The sequence below is a fragment of the Galeopterus variegatus genome, unplaced genomic scaffold (genome assembly GCF_000696425.1).
Source record: "Galeopterus variegatus unplaced genomic scaffold, G_variegatus-3.0.2 Scaffold2448, whole genome shotgun sequence".
Classification (NCBI taxonomy): Eukaryota; Metazoa; Chordata; class Mammalia; order Dermoptera; family Cynocephalidae; genus Galeopterus; species Galeopterus variegatus.
Window position 1 is genome coordinate 140,499 of NW_007728559.1, and position 25,163 is coordinate 165,661.

A 25,163-nucleotide genomic window follows, 5' to 3' on the forward strand; every position below is an offset into this window, starting at 1 on the left:
AATGAAACATTATTCAGCAATAAAAAGAAATGAGCTGTTGAGCCATGAAAAGACATGAAGGAACCTCAAATACATATTGCTAAGTAAAACAAGCTAGTCTGAAAAGCCTACATAATGTATGATTCCAATTATATGACATTCTGAAAAAGGCAAAACTGTTGAGACAATAAAAAGATCAGTGGTTTCCAGGGGTTTAGTGGGAATAGGAAGTAGGGAGGGATGAATAGGCGCAGCACAGGAAGTTTTTAGGGTAATGAAATTATTCTTTATGATACTACACTGGTAGATGCAAGACACTATGCATTCTATTCATTTGTCAAAAACCACAGAACTATATAACACAGAGTGAACCCTAAGGTAAGCTATGGACAATTGCAACAAATGTACTATATTAATGTAGCATGTTAATAATAGAGGAAACTGGGGGGTGGATGGTGGCTAGAGATTATATGAGAACTCTGTATTTTCTGCTCAATTTTTTTTATAAACGTAAAACTTCTCTACGAAAAAATAAAGACTATTAATTCAAAAAATTATCAATCAACAAAAAAGATATCTCAGAAATCTTCAAATACTGGGAACTAAATATTATACTTTGAAGTAACCTATGTGTCAAAGAAAAAATTAGAGATTTTGAACTGAAAGTATTTTTAACTGAACAAAAATGAAAACACAACAAATTAAAATGTGTGAGATGCAGCTAAAGCTGTGCTTAGAAATCTATAGCACTCAATGTCTATGTTAGAAAACAAGAAAGTTCTTGATTCAATGACCTTATCTTTAACCTTAAGAAACTAGAGAATGAAGAGAAAATCAAAACCAAAATAAGCAGCAGGAAGAAAATAGTAAAGAAATCAGTGAAATAAAAAACAGAAAAACAATAGAGGAAACCAGTGAAAAGCTGGTTCTTTGAGATGATTAATAAAATCAAAACCCTCTAGCCAGACTGATCAGGAAAAAAAGAATGAGAATACACAAATTAATAATATCTGGAATTAGAGAGGTGACATCAGTACAGATGATTCTCTCTTCAGATGTTAAAAGGATAAAAATAATATTATGAATGATTCTATGCCAATAAATCTGACAACTTAGATGAAATTGACAGATTCCTTGAAAGACAACAGAGCTCATCCAAGAAGAAACAGACAACCTAAATATATTTATAAATATATGTATAAATATATGTATAAAGAAGTTGAATTTGTAATTAAAAACTTAAACACAAAGAAAACTCCAGGCCCAGATGCCTTCACTGGTTAGTTCTACCAAATATTTAAGGAAGAAAATGTGATCAATTCTACATAAACACTTCTAAAGAATTGAAGGGGAGGGAATACTTCCAACTTATTCTGTGAGGCTAATCAAAACTAGTCAAAGATATTAAAAGAAGGGGCTGGCCTGTGGCTCACTTCGGAGAGCATGGTGCTGACAACACCAAGTCAAGGGTTAAGATCCCCTTACTGGTTATCTTTTATAAAAAAAAGAAAAGAAAAAGATATTAAAAAAAAAGAAAACTACAGACCAATATCCCTCATGAACTTTGATGCAAACATATTTTTTAAATTTAGCAAACTGAATAGAACAATATATAAAAAGAACAAAGAGAGATTTATCCCAGGGATATAATTTTGGTTTAATATATGAAAATCAGTCAATGTAATTCAGTATGTTGACAGACTAAAAAAGAAAAAATGTATATGATCATCTTAATAGATGAAATAAAAACATTTGACAAATCCAGCATCCGTTCATGATAAAAACTCTCAGCAAATGAGGAATAGAAGGGAATTTACTCACCCTGATAATGGACATCACCAAAAATCCTATTGATGAAAAACTAAATGTTTTGTTTCCACCCTAAGATCAGGACAAATGGGAGGATGTCCACTGTCTCTGCTTCTATTCAACATTGTACTGGAGGTTTTACTAGTACAATAATATAAGAAAAAGAAAGAAACATCCAGATTGGAAAGGAAAAAGTATAACTGTTTGCAGATCACATGTCCACATATGTAGAATATCCTGTGGAATCTACAAAAAAGCTGGTAGAACTAGTAAGGGATTTTTCAAAGTTATAGGTTACAAGGGAAATTTTTTAAAAATACAATTTTATTTCTATATACTAGCAAGAAACAATTGAAATTTAGGAAATTACTATTTATAGTAGCATTAAAATATGATATACTTAGGGAAAAATCTATTAATGCATGTGTAAGACCTGTACACTGAAACTTTCTAAAACACTGGCAATAGACATTAAAGACCTAAATAAATGGAAAGATATGCCATATTTATGGAACTGAAGGCTCAATATTTTTAAAACGTCACTTTTCCCCCAAATTGATCTATAGATTCCATGTAATCCCATTGAAAATCCTAGAAGAGTTTTATTGAATAAATTAACAGTCTGATTCTATAATTCATGTGAAAATGCACAGGACCTAGAATAGCCAAAACAACTTTGCAATGAAGAAAAAATTGGAAGGCTAACACAACCTGACTTCAAGACTTATGGTAAAGCTACTGTAATCAAGACAGTATGATATTGTTATAAATATAGACAAATAGATGAATCAAACAGATTAAAGAGTCCACAAATAGACCTACACATGTATAATCAATTGATTTTTAATGAAGGTTCAAAGGCAGTGTGGTGGAGAAAGGCAATCAGTAAATGATCCTGGAATAATTGGATATGTAAGTAAATAAATAAATACCCGCAATCCATATCTTGTACCATATATAAACATATACAAAAAAATCACTCAAAATGAATCATAGAAATAATTCTAAAACCTGAATCTAGAAGAAAACAGAAGAAAATCTTTGTGACGTTAGGTTAGGCAAAGATACTACACCAAAAGTATGAATGATTAAAAAAATTCAATGAATTGAACAACAAAATTAAGACCTTTTGCTCTTTGAATGACACTGTTATGAGAAAGAAAAGACAAGCCACAGACCAGGAAAAAATATTTTTAAGTCACATATCAGATAAAGGATTTACATCCAGAATATGTAAACATTACTCAAAATCTAACAATTTAAAATAATCCAAAAAAAAAACGGGCAAAACATTTGAACACATGCTTTACTACAGATGATATGTGAATGGCAAATAAACACATGAAAAGATGCTCAATATCATTAGTCATTAGGAACATGTAAATTTAAGCCACATAGACATTAATTAGAATGTCTAAAACTTAAAAGGTTGAACATACTAAGTGTTGGTAAGGATGTGGCAGTTTCTTAAAAAGTTAAACATACATCTGCCATATAGGGCCATAATTTGAGTGAAGTGAGTGTGGAGACTGTCTCCTTTAAATGTGTATTCTAGGTGGGTGCTTCACTGGTCTCACCCTAGTCCTGGGCCTGCATGTAACCTAGCCATTTTACTACTTCTCTTGAACTATTATATTTGCCAAGAGTTTCAAAAGTTTATTTAAAACTCAAAAGTTGAGGACTGACTCTTTCTCTCAGCATTTATCCTGAGGCAATGAAAGTTACATAAAACATTTATTCTATTGCTATTTTACTAAGGTTGCCCCCCTCCCTGCCCCCAACCTTAGGGATGGATGTTGAACTTTATCAGATAACTTTGGCATCTACTAAGATGATCCTATCCTTTTCTCCTTTAAACTTTTAAGACACTAAATTAAATTAACAAGTTAATTTAAATATTTTAAATTGTAAATCATTTCAAACATGCTGAAAAGCACAAACAATAACAGACATGCATCTGCCCACTACCAATAATTATAGACATTAGCATTTTGTCATATTTGCTTTAGCTCACTCTCTTTTAAAAAATTTTCACCCTGTTTTTTTTATTTATTTATTTTTTTTTTTTTTGTCTTTTTTTTTTTTTTTTTTTTTCCGTGTCCGGCAACGGATCGCAACCCTCAGTGTCGCCCCCGTACCGGACCGGGACCGGCAACGGGATCGCAACCCTCGGTGTTGCCCCCGTGCCTCGCTCAGCCAGTGAGCGGGAACCGGTCTGTATGTGGGATCCGAACCCTCGGGCGGGAGCGCCGCCACTCTTCCCAAGCGGCGCACTATCCAGTGCACCACAGGGCCGGCCCCTTCACCCTGTTTTTATTTCTATTTTTTTCATATTATCATTTTTTTTTACTGATTATATATTTGTGGGGTACAGAATTCAATATCAATACATGTGTACAATATGTGATAATCAAATTAGGATAATTATTATACTTATGTTTACAAAATATAATCAATCCTTATGATCCGTAACCAGTTTCTCGCCAAGCCCACTCCCACTCCCCCTTTCCCACCTCTAATAACCACAGTTCTGTTCTTTTTTTTTTTTGGAAAATTTAATGTATTATTGCCTATCTTTTTCTTTCTTTTCTTTCTCTTCTCTTCTCTTCTCTTTTTTCTTCCACTTATGAGTGAGGACATGTGGTATTTCTCTTTCTGTGACTGGCTTATTTCATTTAACATAATTTTCTCTAAGTTCATCCATGTTGCTGCGAATGGCAGACTCTTGCTCTCTTTAATAGCAGAGTAGTATTACATTGAGTATATATACCACATTTTCCTTATCCAGTCATTCATTGATGGACATTTAGGTTGATTCCAACTCTTGGCTATTATAAATAGAGCTGTGATAAACATGGGAGTGCAAGTATTCCTTCAACATGATGATTTCCATTCCTTTAGGTGGGGAATCCATCCCCAGCAATGGGATTGATGGGTTGTATAGCAGTTCTATCTGTAGTTGTTTGAGGAACCTCCATATTCTTTTCCATAATGGCTGCACTAATTTACAGTCCCCCCACCAACAGTGTAAGAGGGTTTCACTTTCTCCACATCCTCATCAGCATTTGTTATTCTCTGCCTTTTTGATAATAGGCAGACTAACTGGGGTGAGATGATATCTCAGTGTGGTTTAGATTTGTATTTCCCTTATGCTGAGAGTTCAGCATTTTTTTTTTCATGTTTCTGTTGGCCACTTATATATCTTCATACAAGAAATGTCTATCAGTTTCTTTGCGCATTTATAATTGGGTTACTTGTTTTCTTACTGTTGAGTTGTTTGAGCTCTTTGTATATTCTGGATATTAATCCCTTGTCAGATGCATAGTTTGCAAATATTTTCTCCCATTCTGTGGACTGTCTTTTTGCTCTGTTAATTGTTTCTTTTGCTGTGTAGAAGCTTCAGGATGGTTCAACATATGCAAGTCAGTAAAAGTGATACACCACATCAACTAAATCAAGGACAAAAACCATATGATTACCTCAATAGATGCAAAAAAGCATTTGAAAAAATTCAACATTTCTTCATAATAAAGACTCTCAGCAAATTAGGTACAGAAGGAAAGTATCTCAACATAACGAAAGCCATGTATGACAAACCAACTGCCAATATCATTCTGAATGGGGAAAAGCTGAAAGTTTTCCCCTTAAGAACAGAAACAAGACAAGGATGCCCACTGCTATTTAACAGAGTATTGGAAGTACTAGCCAGAGCAATCAGGCAAGAGAAAGAAATAAAGGGCATCCAGATTGGAAAAGAGGAAGTCAAACTGTCCCTATTTGCTGATAACATAATCCTATGTATAGAAAAAGTGAAAGACTCTACCAAAAAACTCTTAGAAATGATAAATGATTTCAGGAAAATTGCAGGATATAAAATCAATTTGCAAATATCAGTAGAGTTTTTATACTCCAATAACAAACTAGCAGAAAAAGAAATCAAGAAAGCAGGCGCATTTAAAATAGTCACAAAAAAAAAAGGGGAGGGGGCAGCCAGTAGCTCACTTGGGAGAGTGTGGTGCTGATAACACCAAGGCCGTGGGTTTGGATCCCTACATAGGGATGGCCAGTTAGCTCACTTGGAAGAGCGTGGTGCTGACAACACCAAGTCAAGGGTTAAGATCCCCTTACCAGTCATCTTTTAAATAAATAAATAAATAAATAAATAAATAAATAAATAAATAAAATAGTCACCAAAAAAATTAAATACCTAGAAATCAATTTAACCAAGAGATGAAAGATCTCTACAAGAACTACAAATCAATGCTGAAAGAAATTAAAGAGGACATAAAAAGATGGAAAGACATTCCATGCTCTTGGGTTGGAAGAATTAACATTGTGAAAATGTCCATACTACCCAAAGCAATCTACAGGTTTAATGCAATCCCAGTCAAAATACCAGTGACATTCCTCACAGAAATAGAAAAAACTATCCTAACATTCCTATGGAACAACAAAAGACCCTAAATAGCCAAAGCAATCTTGAGCAAAAATAAATAAATAAATAAATAAATAAAGCTGGAGGCATAATACTCCATGTCTTCAAACTATATTACAAAGCTATAGTAACCAAAACAGCATGGTACTGGCATAAAAACAGACGCTTAAAACAATGGAACATAATAGAGAACCCACAAATCAACCCACATACTTACAGCCAACTGATCTTTGACAAAGGCAACAAGAACGTACATTGGGGGAAAGACTGCCTCTTCAGTAAGTGTTGCTGGGACAATTGGAAATCTATATGTAGAAAAATGAAACTAGACTCATACCCACCATATACCAAAATCAACTCAAAACGGATTAAAGGCTTAAATATAAGACTGGAACTATAAAACTCCTAACAGAAAACATAGTGGAAACACTTCAGGATATAAGACTGGTCAAAAACTTTATGAATATGACTTTATTATATGAATATGAAAAGCACAGGCAACAAAAGAAAAAAATAAACAAATGGGATTATATCACTCTCTCTTTTTTAAAGAAACAGACATTAAAAGTACAGTAAAGCCCCCATTTCCTCCCTTTCAGCCTTTCTTTTCTGCTGAACTAGCATCTCTTCTGAAGTTGGTATGTTCATTACAATGAATGTTTTAATGCTTTATATGTGATTTTATTTTGCATTTTTTAAAGTTTTACATAAAGGGTATCATACTGAATAGATCATCTAGCAAGTTGGATTCATTCTATTTTAGTTTGTGGTTTTTATTTACCATGCTTTTAGTTTGTGTTTTTTTCTTTCATTGTCTTCTATGGATTGATCATTTTTCTTCATTCCCTTATATCTCCTCTCTTCATTTTAAAGTTATGTTTTTTTTTTTTGTCTTTTTTCGTGTCCGGCAACGGATCGCAACCCTCAGTGTTGCGCCCATACCGGACCGGGACCGGCAATGGGATCACAACCCTCGGTGTTGCGCCCACACCTCGCTCAGCCAGTGAGCGGGAACCAGTCTGTATGTGGGATCCGAACCCTCGGTGGGAGCGCGCCGCCACGCTCCCAAGCGGTGCACTGTATCAGTGCGCCACCGGGCCAGCCCTAAAGTTATGTTTTTTATTTCTAGTGTCAATCCTCCTGCTGAAAACACTAAAAGCGTTGGAGAAAATTTCGATTTTTTTCTAAAAAAGCATTGTAGAGCTGTCTATGTAGTAAGAAGTTATGGGCCAAAATTTAAGGGAACACTGGAAACTGGAGAAATAAGCCAAGCACTGATGCACTAAAGCTCCTTTTGCTCTTAGGTTATTTGTTAATCTGGACAGACTTAGACTGTGGTTTTAGCAGACTTTTGTGTGGAGGGATCTCCACGTTGACACCAAAGGCCTACCTAAGGAGGGGAGCCAAATAGATGACCCCTTCCCCACTGACCTGGCACCCTAAGGGGTGTCACCCTCGGAGTAAAAGAAAACCTGAAATATAACTACCCTCCCACATACCCAGGGGATGGATGGGAATGTTGCTTTGGCACTGAGAAGAGCTGATAAAAAAGAAAAGGAGAAAAACTCCTTCCTGAGAAGTTGTGACTTCCCAAGAATTACAGACGTGGGTTTGGATGGTTCAGAGCACATGAAGCCATGAAATTATATAATATGGTCCTGAACTGGTAGAAGAAAATACTCACTGAAAGAAGGTACCTTCATCCTAAGCCCCACAGAACCCTTTACATAATATTTTATGGTCAATAAGCAGTGCACAGTAAAACACACACATGCACATACATGGAAAAGATCCCATGAGAAAAAGCACAGAAACAAAATATAACAGATATATGAATTATCAGACAGAGGTAATTTTAAAAACTAGGCTTACTATATTTGAAAAAATAAAAACCAAATTAAAAATATCAGAATACTCTAAAAAATAAAATATGACTGATCAGATCTGAAAAGAACAAATGATATTGTATAGAAATGAATACAATAAATGAAATTTTAAAATCCATGGATAAATATAACAGCAAATTAGAAGACATATTAGAAGAAATTAAGCAGAATGGGGCCGGCCCGGTGGCACACTGGATAGTACGCCGCTTGGGAAGCGCGGCGGCGCTCCCACCCGAGGGTTCGGATCCCACCTACAGACCGGTTCCCGCTCACTGGCTGAGCGAGGTGCGGGAGCAACACCGAGGGTTGCAATCCCGTTGCCAGTCCCCGGTCAGGTAGGGGGGCGACACTGAGGGTTGCGATCCGTTGCCGGACACGGAAAAAGACAAAAGACAAAAAAAAAAAAAAAAAAAGGAAATTAAGCAGAATGAAGCATAGATAGACAAAAAAGATAGAAGAAAAGTTAGAAGCCAGTCCCCGGTCAGGTACGGGGGCGACACTGAGGGTTGCGATCCGTTGCCGGACACGGAAAAAGACAAAAGACAAAAAAAAAAAAAAAAAAAGGAAATTAAGCAGAATGAAGCATAGATAGACAAAAAAGATAGAAGAAAAGTTAGAAGCCAGTCCCCGGTCAGGTACGGGGGCGACACTGAGGGTTGCGATCCGTTGCCGGACACGGAAAAAGACAAAAGACAAAAAAAAAAAAAAAAAAAAAAAAAAAAAAAAAAAAAAAAGGAAATTAAGCAGAATGAAGCATAGATAGACAAAAAAGATAGAAGAAAAGTTAGAAGATGTGGAGGAGACCAGGGGATCTAATATTCTTTTAATAGGAGTTCTAAAAGGAGAGGAAGGACAGAATAGAGTAGAGGGAATACTTTAAGAAATAATGAGTAAGGATATTCTAGAACTGATGAAGAATTTTGCTTCAAATGACTTGGCTATCTCACTACTGCTCTCAAATACTTGCAACACAAGCTATTCAATTTTTAAAATATTACTCTCCTCATGCTCTGAAAATAAGCTTCACTTATATGTTGCTTACATAATATGTCATTTAAAATGCCTCTTTCATACTTGATAAATTACAACTCTAGCTATCTTGGGACAATATTATAATAAAAAGGCAGACAAGTTTCAGGTGGGCTATTCCATAATAAGAAATTAACATCTTGATGCTGTGTGCATATTTTAGTACACAAATTTTAATGACAAAGGGTGGCGGTGGTATTTAGCATTTTCCAGACTAAAATTATTGCTGCCATGTTTTATGGTGTGGAACTCTAGAACATTAGTTACTCATTTGTCTATAGTTTAGAAGGGACAAAAATCACTTTCTGAAGACAATCTCATCCTTATTCCTAATACTTTATTTCTTTGGCACAATTCCAAGTACCAGGTGGAGTGATTTTCTACCCAGGCAGATTTTTGCATGTTTCAATATTCCCCAGAAAATGTCAATGCTACCCCCCAGCTCTGCTGATTATTAAAACATAAACCAGTGTACTTAATTAGTGACAATGAATAGCTGTATCCTAGGTAGTTCTCAGGTGAGTTAATCTCAAATTTGGAGATGTTCACTATTTTTTAAAAGCTCAGTTGAAAGAAACACTAAGGAGGATTGTCTTAAAGATATGCAATTCATTCAATTCTCTGGATACCCTGAAACCTACCCCTGGATTAAGGCATACCATACATAGAATCTTGCCAATGATGACTCAGGAGAGACATTATTTTCAGGTTTTAATTTCCTAAGAAATTGGCTTGCTTTTTGCAGTATAGACAAATACTCGTATTATCTTCTGTTTATAATCCAATACCCTACTACTGTTTTAGGGCTTAAACTTAGTCAGAGAGACTGGAAATATGCATGGCTTTGAATTCTGTTTTTTGACATGGCCACTTTGCTGCAGTTGTTATAGACTCATCAAAATGATCATGGTAACGACAAGATATAAACTCGTTTTTTTTTTTTAAAGATGACCGGTAAGGGGATCTCAACCCTTGGCTTGGTGTTGTCAGCACCACGCTCAGCCAGTGAGCAAACCGGCCATCCCTATATAGGATCCGAACCCGTGGCCTTGGTGTTATCAGCACCGCACTCTACCGAGTGAGCCACAGGCCGGCCCTTAAACTCGTTTTTGTTGTGTACACCTCATTCCTTATACTCACTTAATCTCTGAGCCTCATCACATTCCTGATCTTCACCCCAGCTGAGGACGTTAGTCATTGTATGAGGCTCAGAATGGGTTGAAAACAATCATTTTGCAAGTTTTATCAAAATAAGAAAAAAAATATGTTTCTATTTTAGTCTGTACCAAAATGCCCCCTTGTCAAAATGATTGCTTCAAAATGTTATATATGAAGGAAACTATTAATATAATAATTGCCAAACTCATTTAACAGCCTTTTATTATATCTCAGCTAGGGGTCAGGTATTTGGTACATGGGAGTGACGGTGAGATATGACCAAATAAGCCCAAATTCGTAAGCAAGGAAATTAATATTCAAAAGTGAAACTAGTAGAATCCATACAGAATGGAAGTAATCAACTACCTATAAAGTAGCAGAAGATTCAGTGTGTAAATCAGTAACTAAGGAGTTTTGGAAAGAGAATTGAAATAAAATTTATTAAGCATATTTATTATGAGCTGATCATGTGTTTTTACCTCATTAAGGAGCACCCAAAACTCCAAACAAGATAAAAAGGGAGTAGTCTCAGGAAAAGATGATTGTATTGCTATGCTATAACACAATGCACTCAATCTAATCAATTGTACTCTATTTTGACAGAAGAAGAAATATTTGAATAAAGAAATGTTGTTCTGCAAGGCATCCATAGTGGTACAATAGACCAGAAAAAAAATGCAGTTTTTTAGAATGCTTGTCATTCATTTACTAATTTCTTTATTCACTCATCAAATGTTTATTGAGGCTTGGTACAGGTTTTATGAGAAGCAATGAAAATGTAAAGACCAATAAGACAGTCTCCACCCTCAACAAACTTACAGTCCAGTAGAGAGCAATAGATAAGTAAATTAATAATTATAGTATAGGCTGACTGTATTAGTCCATTTTGTGTTGCTATAACAGAAATACCTGAGACTGGGTAATTTATAAAGAACAGAGGTTTATTTGGCTTGTGATTCTGGGACAGCTGCATCTGGCACAGGCTTCAGACTGCTTCTACTCATGGTGGAAAAGTGGCAGGCAGATGGCGGGTACAAGCAGATCACATGGCAAGAGGCAGCAAGAGAGAGAGAGGAGGTGCCAGGGTCTTTTTAAACAACCAGCTCTTGCGGGAACAAATAGAATGAGAACTCCCTCACTACCACTCCTCCCCCAAGGAGAGCATTAATCCTTTCATAAGGGATCTGTCCCCATGACTCAAACAGCTTCCAGCACTGCCGCATTGGGGATCAGATTTCCACATGAGTTTTGGCAGAGACAACACATCCAAACTCTATCAATGACTATGGCTATTATTATTAATAATAATTACATACTGTATTAGTCAGCTGTGGACACAATGCTACATAAAAATGCAGTGACTTAAAATAGCAATTAAATTCTCTAGCTCATACGTCTGTGAGATGGATAGGTAAGACTCTAGCTGGTAGGTTCTGGGCTACAGATTGGGTTCAGGTCAGCTTCACGTGTCCCTCACCTTTGGACCAGATTCCTTGTGGAGACTATGCTGGATAATCAGCATCAATGTGGGACATGCTCTTCTCATCACTGGAGGAGGAAGGCAAGCTCAAACACACAAGCATATTTCAAACCTGGGCTTAATTTATAAATGTTGACATCCCTTTGGCCAAAGCAAAACATGTAGCCAAGGTGACTACTCGGAGTATACAGGAGCAAATATTTGCTAAACAATAATCCAAATTCACACATACAAAGTGCAATAGGAGAGATTAGGGATACATTAAATAAGTCAAAGTTCTTAGTTATAAACCATAGAAACAGACTCTGGCTTATTTACTGACAAAAGGAATTTATCAAGGAACTGTTGGCTAGTATGTAAGGTATCTTGAAAGGCTTAAAAACCAGTCTCAGAGAAATCAGTCTGCAGAAGAGTTGCCCTGTAACACTAAGATTTGCTTTTTGAAAAGGTGTTTTTGTGATTGGAAGGAATTAATTTCAGGAATATACAATAAAAGACTTTTGTAGTAACTCAAGTGAGATACAGTAGAAGAACTGGAAATTGATAGTTGGGTAAGGGTTGGGAAGATATAAAGAAGGTGGAATCTTCAGAACTTGGTACAGAGTTGATTGATAATGGTGGACACTAGAGAAAGAAAAACTGAGGGTTACTCTCAGGTTTCAGGGTTGCATAATTGGAGGGATGGTAATATGATTCAACAAAATGAAACAGAGAAAGAAAAAGAGAAGGAGCATAATTAGCTTCAGAAATGTTGAATTTTTAGGTCCTGTGGGACATCCAAATGGAATTGTTGAGTATGTGATAAGAATATGATTCTGATGCTTTGGGAGAGGAATGTGCTTTGAAGACATAAATTCAGGAATCATGAGTGAGCATAGATATAAAAGTGAATGTCACAGGAAAATTCAGTAACAGCATATTTGGATAACTAACACTAGCTTCTAAAACAAATGATGCAAAAATTCTTAGTGGCTTAACATTCTATGGTTTATTTCCTACTTACCTCATAGTCCAGTGTAAATCTATGTGTTTGATGGGAAAGGTGTTTCTGTTTCATCAATCGTTCAGAAACCCCAGGTTACTTCTGTGCAGTAACTCCACTGTCTTCTAGAGCTCAAGATATTCTGGTGGATCCTCTGCATCTGGCTGACCAAACAACAAAACGAACTTGGAAGTATGTTAAAGGTTCTAGGGGCAAGGCTGGAAGTAATGTTTGTTATATGAGAGCTTCTCAAACTATCTGTAGCAAATAACCACTTAAATTTTTTTCCCCAATTCACTGCAGACTATTACTTTTGAAAAAGATAATATAAATGTGAAAATGTCAAGTTTCTAAACACACTCATTTTTTAATACTTATCTTGTTATGGGCCAGAAACAAACAATTCAAGGAACAACCATGGTCTCTGAACCACACTTTTAGTAGCACTGGTGTAGACCACTTTTGTTGACATTCTACTGGCCTGAACTAGCCCATAGGCTACCACCTGAAAATAAAAGGGCCGGAAATGTTCAAAGGAAGAAATTAAATGATTTGGTGAACACATAAAATTTGGTCTCTCCCTCAATCCACCCTTTTGGTCCCAAATATCCATCCATGTATTCCTCCCTCACACCAACCCATCTCCAAGGGATATAACCCAGAGTCCCATCAAGTCACTGCTTCAAAATCCCAGGTGGCATATAGACCTCTCCATAGGTTTAGATGCGGCTTCTCTTAGTCTGAAGACCTATGAACTGAAAAGACAATCTACTCCTACTCCCACACTCACACAAAATATACAATGATAGAAGTGAAGGAGGAAATTGCAAAAAACACTCTTTTAGGAAAGGAAAAGATTGGGAGACACAGCAGTCACTCTTCCATAGCAATTCTGAAATCCTGGTTACAAGACAGTTTGAAAGCTTCCTATACCAGGGTTGAAGAAGTTTCCAATCAGGCCCTAACTCTTCTTTTGGGGAGATAATCTCCCTTTTGTTCTCCACGTCCTCTGACTCTGTCCTCTGGGAGGTTTTCCTTGACCATAATCTTCCATGGCCACATCTGGAAGATGTGCTCTCCTTGGAGGATGCATACCTTTTATACTTGAAGAGGCTGGGGGCCAACCAAAGATGGTTTGGGGGCCTCAATAATTAAAACTCATATAATATGGTTGCATGGTCTCTTTGGCAACACCATTTCCTCAAAAATGTAGTAGTCTTCTAATCCATTTCTTTCTAGTGAGTTCCATATGTCATTAACTAGACTCAAAGTTTTTCTGAGACTGTCTTCGATTGGGTTCTCTAGAAGCAGATCCCGAGAGAGTATTTGTGCACACTGAATTATTAAGAAATGTATTAGGAACCTTGCATGGTAGTGGGAAAAGTAGGGCAAGGAAAAGGAGGAAGCCAAGTGTATCACTCAGGATCTTATTAGGAGATAGAAACGACACCAGTTACTTTAACAGAGAGAATTTAAAATGAAGAATTGTTAAAGTAAAAAAAGAAAACACTAAATATTATGGAGGTAGCCACTGAAGGAGTTCAGGAATATCATCCCCAAATATGAAGCCTTGATATGCTGATTACTTTAAATTGAAGGCACTTGGGGATCAGCACCTGCTGGCAGAGCTTTCTCTGAATTTCTCTTCTCTGTCTTGAGACCACATCCTCAAGAAAGAATACAATTGGGTGTTGAGAGACATCCTGCTATAGGGAATGGCATGGGAGCCAGAGGTGACACACCTTGTTCAGCTAGGCTGCTAGGGGATCCCGTGTGTGTGGCACGGCTACATGGAATTTCCTGTCTGTTTGCCTTTTATTACTTGACAGTTTTCCAAAGTTAAAAAGCCCAACCTTTTGGCTTGGCATGGCTTTGGGGAATTCCAAGGGCCCTGGAGTTTCTCAAAGGACATGTTAAATATATATCAGAATTAATTGGTTTATTTAAAGGGCATTGTCAGTACTAAAGGTGTTTTTGATGCATGTTCCTGGTATGGGTTGGCTTGATTTAATTTTGTTATTGATCTTTCCTATTAGTGATGTGTGCATTGACCCATTGTGGCTGTGCTCATGCTCTTGTAAGTGTGGAATGAAGTTGTTATGTTGGAATTTTATCCACATCCCCCAGGGAGTCGGTGGGTCTGAGTGCAGTGGTGTTTACAACTAATTGATCACAACCTGTTACAGATTTCTTTGTTTTTTCCCCATTCCCACAGTTTCATTTGATTTACCAAGAACATGTTGTTTCCTTAGTAATAAGAATGATATAGTGTTTTTGTTAGCTTGAGTAGGATCACTTAATTTTTCATTTTGTTCCTTGTACTGTTCCCAGAGTCAATTGGCAAGGAAACAGAAAATTTTGTTATAGAGATGGATAGGTAAAATAGTAGAGATACATAAAAAGGTTTTGATATTAACAGATTTTGTTTAGATTAGTTTAAAGTGTAATTGTTTTTTAATAGTAGTACAAAATATAACAGGACATTATAGTTAAGTTTCATTATAAAAAATCATGTTATAGACATTGTGATTTTGGTTAAAAATTAGAATAATTAATATAAAACATAAAACATTAAATTGTTAAATCTAAGTATGAGTAAGATTTAATAGGAGTTTAGAATATAAGTTTATGTGTAAGTTTAAAAGGTTAAAAATTGTGATTCAGACTGAAAGTCTGACGTTTTGAAACTAAACATGCTGCTATTGTATAGTTTCCTGGCCACAAGCCACAGATTTTGGGGTGAACAATTGATGCATGAGTAGATGTTTTCATCAGAGCATGAGTGCTTTAGAACATTTTGACCTTTCTTTTTCAATAGAAATGGAATAAGAAATGTTTTGATTAAAAGATAAATCATTATGAAAAAGATTAAGTAAAAAATATAAATAAAGCAAGATTCATGTGGTCATTGTCCACACTTGCACTAGACATCTGTGGTCCATGTCTTTCTTTTTTCACCAAATTTACACCACCTATTCAGGTCCAACCAATACTGCGGAGCTGGTCTTTGGCAATTGGGACTTCTGGTCAAGATGGAGGAATAGATGGTCCCCAGAGTCACTCTCCCCTACAAATCAACAAATTTACAACTATAAAAAAGCAATTACAGCCAAGCTGGGGCTGCTAGAGCTCAGGGGAAGAGGAGGAGAGACCTACAGAGTGCATGAAGGTGGGAGAAGCCGCAATGAGAGAAAGAAAAAACTGCTCCGACCATTTCAAATCCCGGCCATTTCCAAGCTGGAGCTGCTGAGCGCATAGAGCAGGAGCTGGCAAAAGCTGTAGCTGTGCCTTTGAGATGAAGTTGCTTGGAGGTGGCAGGGGAGAAGAGGGCCTTGGTGGCCCCCAGGCCAGCAATACTACTAATAGAGTTCCCATGGACCCACATAGGACTGAGGAGCCACAACAACTGAAAAAAAGGAGCCACTCAGAGGCCGGTGAGTCATTGCATGGGACCAGAGCATGGCCTGTCCCATGGGAAGTGTTTGGAGCATGGGTGGTGGGGAAGACGTGCCCACCAGGGGAACACGGGGCACAGCAAGGATGGCTGATTGCTCCCCAATAAGTGTAGGACCACTCGGAGGAGACTGGTCAGGAATATAGAATTGCAGAGGGTGCAGTTTGATGAAACGACTCAGGTCAGACCAGTGTTTCTAAACAACCCAGGTGCACCAGATTTCACTAGAACTGGAAGTACCTATAAAACCAACCATTAAAACCTGAGCTGCACAAAAAGCCTTTCCTGAGGAATCAGCAGCAAAGCAGCAATTTAGCTCAACCACAGAGCTCACGTACGGGTCTCACAGGAAGTTCCCCCATTTTAGAAGTAACCAAAGGACAACAAATTAGTTCCAGTGCAGAGTTTAAGTGGTTGGAACAGCAAATAATCCAACACAGAACTGAAAGAAAAAACAAAATACCCACAGACCAGAGACAAAGTTTGATTTTAACTAATAAAGGCCTCATTTCAGCAAAGAACACCTATAACATCTAGAAGGGCCACAAGTCCCCCCCTACAGGATGTGCAACCAGTCCTGAGGGTGGGGGCCTCGGGCTTTGGTCATGCCCCACCCCCCCAACATGAGCAACCAGCATAACAACAACCACTGAGCCACTACATAAAGTGCCCCGGGTCTCCCCAGCTGGGGCAGTGTGGGGCCAGGGCCGAGGGCCTCAGCCACGACCCCCCATACCCACAGCCAGCCCAGCAATGACCACTGAGCTGCAGCAAGAAGGGCCTTGGGTTCCCAAGCTGGGGAGGTGGTAGGCAAGGGCTTTTGCCACACCCCCAGCAATGACCAAGCCATCACTGGAAGACCCCCCATCTCCCCTGTGGGAATGTGGGGGGGGGTGCCACAGTCCTCAATCCCACCCCTCCTCCTTCCTCTTTCTTCCATCACATTTCCTTCCCCTTTCCCCCTTCTCCCTCCCTCCAACTGTTCTGTAATATATCTTCAACATCACTAGCGCCACTTTAGACAAGCCCAAGTACAAAATGGCACCGCCCACCTCCTCCCCTCCCCTCCCCCTTCCCTTTACCAGAAGCCTCCTGACTTAAACAGAAACCCCTTTTGCTTCTGCAAGGACGCTGTTCTCCACCCTGATCCACATTAGCATAATAACCCTCCCTGATGGTATCGCCCAGCTCTTGGCGCCAACATACCAATATAAGCTCTACCACCCCCACACCTGGTGCTGTCCGCCATTTTCAGGGAAGCCTGAAAATGCTACTTTGAGTGCTACTTAGAGCACAGCCCAACAGATTTCTTTCTTTAATAAAGCTTGAACAGTACCTGGCATCTCGGCTCACTTTCTTTCACTCTGCAACAACGTTATAGAATGTACAAAACATATATTAATAAAATATAAAAAGTAATAAATTAAAAGAAAGAAAGAAAGAAAGAATACAATTGTCCTGGATCCCCTCCCCAGCAATCTCATCATCTAGAGGAGTATCACAGAAAAGAAGACTGGAGGTTAACACCATGCCCAGAGGAACTTTGTTGCAGGCTATCACCTGTTCTTCAGAACCACTCATTCTCTGCCCTAAATCATTTACTCTGCCCTAAGTGGCCTACATCCTCTCTCCCTCTCACTTATGAAAAGAGTTTACAAGCCTCTAAATTAAATTGTGTTATTAGGTATTCACTTTTCTTTCTTGTGATGCCCTGGTGCATGTAATAAATTTGTATGTCTTTTCTCCTGCTAATCTGTATACTCTTAGTTTATTTCATAGACTCCATTGTTGAACCTTTAGAGGATAGAGAATATTTTTCTCTTCCCTACACAACTGCTTGAAGTACTTACCATTCCTAGAGCTAAGGGAACAAAGAGTACATTTTGGAATCACTAACAGAAGCTTGGAGGAGTGGCCCCACAAAGTTGAAACTCAGACTTCTGAGAAAGCGGACGGACCACTGAGTAGGGGTCATGGTGGCTGGTTTTGATGTCTTTGTGGGAGGTACAATGAGAGTAGATCTCATTGTACTGGGATCTACTGCAAGTGCTGGGAAAACTGCAAACTGGGTTCAGCCTCTGCTACAGGAATAACTTGTCACTGCTGGAGTGATGAAAAGTTGCTGGATTTATGACAACAGGAACATAAAGCTGAAAGAAAGTGAGCTGAGATGCCGGGTACTGTTCAAGCTTTACTAAAGAAAGAAATCTGCTGGGCTGTGCTCAGAGTGGCCCAGGGCTGCCCTGAAAATGGTGGACAGCCCAACAATGGGTTTGCGAGAGTTTATATTAGCTTTTGGGTGTGAAATGTATGGGGGGAGGGACCATTAGGTTGATGTAACTGGGTGGAGAACTGCACCGATGCAGAAGCCGGAAAGTTGTTTCTAAGTCAGGAGGCTTCTCCTAAAGGGAAGGGGGAGGGGAGGGGAGGAGGTGGGCGGTGCCATTTTGTACTTGGGCTTGTCTAAGGTGGCGCTGGTTATGTTGCAGATCTATTAAAAGCAAATGGAAGCAAACAGAAAGGAGCAGAGCCCCTTTTCCCTCCAGCCTTCCAGTCTCCCTCTAATGACAGAGCCTATCAGGGAGTAGCTTGCAAAGCACAAATGTGGTTTGTAGATTCCTTGCCCCCAGAATCACAAAGCCAGAAAAGAAGGGTGGCTTTGGAGCTGAGGGAATAGTTTAACTTGCACATAAACAAGGGTACAACTTTAGGCAAAACCCTACAGAGGGTAGCTTTAGCCTGAACCTACAGGGGAACTCTGGACTGTAAGTTATGCTTCCAAGTTGTTCTCACCCAAGACAGAGGAACTAGAGCTTTCACACTCCTTCATTTGTCAGTCATTGGTTAAAAGCTGCCCCTGAGGGGATATAAATTCCCAGGCACTTTCACCTTTGGTCTTTCTTTAAATAGGCAAAGTGGCTCCAGTAGCCTAAGGGCAGTCCTGTGAAAAAAAGCTGCAGATCCTGGCTGTTGGGATTAACAGCACAGTGAGATTTGAGACAATAGGAGCACCCCCCAAAAGGTAGATAAATATCAAAGGGTATGTAGCTGAAGCACCAATAGTGTTTTGTGGAAATATAGTTCTAAAAGCTTCCTTATTTCAGGGCCAGCCCCTGGTTCACTTGGGACAGTGAGGTGCTGATAACATCAAGGCCACGGGTTTGGATCCCTATATAGGGATGGCTGGTTCCCTCACTTGGGAGAGCGTGGAGCTGACAACACCAAGTCAAGGGTTAAGATCCCGTTACCGGTCATCTTTAAAAAAAAAAAAGCTTCCTTATTTCTCTTCTTTCTTGACTAAATCTTTCTCTTACTCTCAATTTTTTTTTTTTTTTTGTCCTTTTTGAGACTGGCCGCACGGTGCTCAGCCAGTGAGCGCTGTGACCGCACCAGTCATCCCTATATAGGATCCGAACCCACGTCTCTTGCTCTCAATTTAATAGCTGCTACCTTGAGGCTATCTGAAACAATATGTGTAATATGATCTTTTCCTAAGGATGAGTCTCTTTGTTCAAATTCTACTGAGAATTCCATCCTTGCTCAAAGACTTTTTAAATCATATTTCTGTTCAGAATCTACAAGAAGTAGTGCTTTTCAACTCTGCAAAGCCCTCAAATCCTGGACTCTCTCTATTCCCTTTTATTTCTATTTATAATGTTGGGGCTCAGAGAATGGTACCCCAAAGAATGGTGCTTTGGCATGCTTGAGTACTTGAATTAAAGAATTTGGAATGGCCTTAGAAGCTGCCTCAGAACCAAAGACTTTCTAACCTTCTCTTGTGCACCCCCACAAGTGCAGGCTCTCTCTGTAAGATCCCTTAGCTGACTGAGGAAAACTTCTTCCAAAAGAAGTGCAATTGTCTTAAAACCCCCTCCCTAGGAATCTCATCAAATCACCAGAAAAGATTAACCATCAGAGAAGCGAAAAGACCTAAAATTGTCATCACACCTAGATAGACTTTGCATCTATTCTTCAAGAGCAGCTTCAAGAGATTACCTTAGAGACTTTATCTGCATAATAAGACAACCTCTGATCACAATGAAGTTCTGCCCCTCACCTTCCCTCAGTTTGTTGCCACTTCACCCAGAGCTCAGAGGAACTTTGTCCCAGGCCATTGTCTATTCTTTGGGCTCACTCATTTCTTGTGAAAATCATTTGCTACCCCTCAAAGTTGCCTACAACCCCATTTCCCTCTCCCGTATGAAGAGGGTATTTAAGTCCCAGCTATCTGGCCCGTCTTTGAGTCTCATATTTTGTATGGCTCCTGTGCACATTTGCACATTAATATGTGTGCCTTTTCTCTTGTTTATCTATCTATCGTCAGTTATTTCAGCAGACTCAAAACGTCTGTGCAGAAAGGGAAATTTTATTTCATCCATACAGTAAACTGGTTAATCCTGTTCTACACTAATCTCCTTCTGGTAATATCTTGCTAACCATATCAAAAATCACCGACATCCATTATTAATGTTGCTTTCTGAACTCTTCTCTTAGAGCTACAAGTTAAATAGATACTGATATGCGTTCTGATGTATTGTAAGCAACATTTTAGCTACTGACTAATATGAATTGTCAGTTGTGCTGCTACACCTGTTTCTTCGATTCTTACCTGACTGCTGTGTGAAGCTAATGCCACATACTTTAGTTTTTTGTTATGGTAGGCCACAATGTCTATTTTTTTTTCCTTTTTGTCTTTTTTACTGACTGGTAACGGGATCGCAACCCTCGGTGTTGCGCCCACACCGTGCTCAGCCAGTGAGCGGGAACCGGTCTCCACATGGGATCCGAACCCTTGGCGGGAGCGCCACCGCGCTCCCAAGCGGTGCACTCTCCAGTGCGCCACCGGGCCGGCCCCACAATGTCTATTTTTAATCATGTTTAGTGATTGTAGCTCTTGTAACAACCTTCAAATCTAGTGTCATAATCCAACAAAGGTTTATTTATTTTTTTGCTCTAATAAGTCCAGCAAGGATCAGCATGCTGATGTTCTCCATGCAATCATTAAAGAGACCCAGGGTCCTTCCATCTAATGTTGCTGCCATCCCCTAGCTTCTCAGGGTTCTCTGTATCTGGTTGCCTGATGTGTGAAAAACAAACAGGAACTATAAATCACTGGAGTTGTAAGGGTCAGGCTTACATTGGGCAATTACTGCTTCTGTCTATTTCCACTGGCCAGAAACAGTCATACAGCTTGATCTAGAGGTAAAGGAGCTAGGAAATGTGGGTTTCCTGGGTGCAAAGAGGAAAATAAGATGGCAGGTATGTATCACTGCCTTTGTCACAGTTAAGATGCTTTCAGTTCCAGGTAACAGGAAACTAAACTCAAATTGGCTTTGTGGGGTAGGAAAAACTTTTCCCGTACTCTCTTAGGTTCTACAATCAGGGGACTGCAAATTAAACTGACAAAAGACAGATCAGCAAGAGAAAAGATAGATTTTAATCACTTATGTACCTAAGAGAGTTCACAAAGAAATGTGACTCAAGGGGGTGGTTAAATTTGGAGCTTATATACTGATAAATTGATAAACTTCCCTGAAGGGGAAGGGGAAAAGACCACTTGGGGGAAAACAAATGACTTCTTGGGTTGGGGGGTGTGGAGCAGAAAGGGCACTTAGAAAACAAATGACTTTTAGGAAAGACAAATGGGCTCTTTGGAGGATACATGGGAGATATAGCATTGTGACAATGTTTTTTCAGGTGTGGTAATGTAACAGCTTGAACAGAAGTGACTCCATTTTGTTAAACTTCTAATTAAAAAGTTTTTTTTTTCTTACTCTTGTAACCTGAACTGCATAGCTTGTAGCTGGACATTAGAATACAATGATTCTTGTTCACATGATTGCTAGAACATAATGGCTTTGGCTCACATTGTACAGAGAATAATTATAGAAGAAATTATTAACCCAGATGGCCATTCTTTACTAGCTTACTAACTAGATCCTTTTGAGGTTAACAGGAACTGAATCTGTGACTTGACTTCATGGAGGATGGTCACCCTGAAAATAATTATAGAAGAAATTATTAACCCAGATGGCCATTCTTTACTAGCTTACTAACTAGATCCTTTTGAGGTTAACAGGAACTGAATCTGTGACTTGACTTCATGGAGGATGGTCACCCTGAATCAGCTCCCACCCGAGAAGTTCTTTGATGTTTATTTGCAATTTTATGATTGTGCCTGCACGTCCCTGTTTAGATCACCATGAATCAGCGCCCCACCACCTGTCCCTATAAAATCTTTTGGTAAGTCTGGGAAAAGTGGAGATGATATTTGATTAACAGAATTAACCAGTAAGTCCACCATTTCCCCAGGCTGCTGGCTACCTTTCCTTACACCAACACTTGTCTCTCAATTATTGGCTATTGAGCCTTGAGCCAATGTACCTTTGGGATTTTGGTAACAGTAATAATTCTCATTATCTCTGATGATGAGTCAATCTTCCTTGGTTGCTCCCTGGATGGGATTTATAACAATTCTTTTAGAAGCTCTGCGTTGAGGCAGATAAGGGATTTCAGGAATTCGAATTGTGTTCAGCTCAAAATAATTTTTATGTCACAATGGCATATTCTGAATCCTTTCAGCTTAAACAAAAAAGGGAATTTATTGGCTCATATAACAAAGAAGTCTGGAGTCAGCATGGGGTTCAGGTTGGGTTTGATTTGGAGGTTTATTATGCTCTCAGAGATTTGCTTCCTTTCCCGCTGATTGATTCTCCCAGCCCTCCTTCCTTTATGTGTTAACTTTATTCCCAGTTAGCCCCCTCTTAGTAACAAAGAAAAAAAAATGATTGTAGCTCTTCCAGTATTCATATTCTATTGCTATACCACCCCGAGAAAAAGAAAACTTCTCTTTTCCCTGAAATCTAACAAAAATCCTAGGCTTCACTCTGGCCTCTGAAACAAAACTGGTTCAAAGGGTGAGGGTAATTCTGATAGTTTTAGGTCAGTTGGACCATTCTTGGATCTGTTGGGAGGGGATGGGGATAAATTTTGCCCAAATTACATGAACACAAGGAAGCTGTGGACTAGAAGTTGGGAAATCCCCTATATCCATTATAAAAAGTGTAGAGCATGATCTCACTAAGGAGAATGAGCACTAGAGTGAGAGTACAGCATATAAAAAGGGCTGAAATACAACAAATCAGAGCAAAAAAAGGTCTTAAAATAAGATGGGAAGGTGTGGACATTACATCAAGAGAATCAGGAGAGTGGTGTTCTAGAAGCCAAGGGAGGAGTTTCAAGGATGGAGTAGTCAAACTCATCCAAATAACTTCCCATGTGCGATTCCATTCTCACCAGGCATCCTTTGTAACTTGGCTTCTCATGTAAATGTTCTTTTTGTACAAAAATATGTTGACCAGAGTTTTCTGGCCTTCTTGACAGTTATATATTTAATTAAAAACATATAATAAAATAAAAAGATAATAAATTGAAATTTTGGTTTGACCCACTCCCTGGACTTAAATTAGTTTTGGGGACTGGCAACATTATGTTTTTGTGTCTGCGAACTGAAGACCTGATTCTAGAATACAGAGTGAAATCTTAACTCCACTTTCATACTGTAACATGCTTTGCTTAACCTTTAGGAATTATATTTGAAAAACAATGACTTCGGAATGCTCCAAGATTTTGAAATTTTAACTTTCCATGTTTGTTATTTTGATTATTTTGTCCTTTCCTGCAAACCTTATTTTTAGGGCCAGCAGGAGGGACTGTTGGGTAAACCATCCCTGGCCAGTCGGGAGAAGAGTAGGTTACCTGTAGCTAAACCTGGTCTCCATTGGTGATCCAAGTGATCTTTGGGGAAAATTAATCCTGGAGTGACTAGTAATCAAGATGGAGGCTATTGAAATGATAAACACCCGAGAAAAGCTGGGACAGCCTGGACAAGAAGAAACTTAGTTCAAATAGTAAGACAGAATTAGTAAGATTCAGTGATTGACTGAAAGGTATGTGTGTTAAGGTGTTAAGGATATGAGGAGGCAAGATTTCAAGTCTTGGTCACTCTTGAGAGCTGGACCATTAGTGTCACTGATCTTCTGAGGACAACCGGTAGAGGAAACTTTCCTTAAAGATCAGAATACAATGTTTAGCCAAGTGTTTATGCAAATGGTGTCTCAGCATGTGTCGTGTAATTTTTTTTTTCTTTTAGTTATTACAGGCTAATATCCATACGGCCCTTACGAATTAAAAGAGACTCAGGCAAAACCGTATATTTAAAACAAATTTGGTAAAATTAGCCAATTATTAAAAGAACCTGACTTTATTCCTTTTTCTCATGTGGTTGACGTCTTCGCCCCTTGGGAACAGAACTTCTTTTTCATGGCGCCTCTCTTCCCTGATGTTTTTACTTTCCAAGCCTGAGGAGAAGAAGCAGTCACACACAGGGAGGGCCCGGAACTCACGTTACCACGCCTGCTGATTCGGTGCAGCCCGGATTTCGGGATCGCCGCCCGGGACGGCGGGCGAACAGTCCCGCACCCACATCCGAGCCTGAGCCCGGGTTCTGGCCCTCGCGCGTGGCGGGGCGCGGCGGCCTTCGAAGGCCTGCGACTCGGCGCACATGCCGGCGCCCGCCTCTCGCGTCGGCGAGAAGACAGGGAGCCCGGACGCGCGGAGGCTGACCCGGAGCCTACCCATGAGGCAGCGCGCCGCTGCACGAGAGCCTCCACCCCCCACTTCCAACGGCTCAGCTGCCTGCTCCGCAATGGGAGCCGCGGCCATCGCCGCCGTGTAGTTTTTCGTGCTCCTCCTTTTCCTCCTCCTCTTTCTCCTCCTCCTCAGGGCTCCAGTCAGGCCGATCCGCTCAGCTCACGGTAAGCGCCCCCCGCCCCCGCCCGCCCCGCGCTGCAGCAGGCAGAGGCCCTCCCGCGCGGCCTGCGCCGCCTCACTCCGGGGGCGCTGGGCTGGGGGTCTCGTGGCCGGCTCGGGTCGTCGGAAGCGCCCAGGGC

The 25,163-nt window shown here is 39.4% G+C and overlaps 1 protein-coding gene across 4 annotated transcripts in view; it reads left to right on the forward strand.

The window, feature by feature from the left end:
- The first annotated feature begins 24,936 nt into the window (after positions 1-24,936).
- ZNF280D (zinc finger protein 280D) overlaps positions 24,937-25,163 on the forward strand; it is a 114,637-nt gene continuing 114,410 nt past the window's right edge. For 2 of the 4 annotated variants that reach the window (XM_008581733.1, XM_008581735.1), the window contains exon 1: positions 24,972-25,028. The gene's annotated coding sequence lies outside the window, so the exon portion shown is untranslated. Of the gene's footprint in view, positions 25,029-25,163 lie in introns of all 4 variants that reach the window. The other 2 variants (XM_008581736.1, XM_008581737.1) reach the window with 2 other exon arrangements.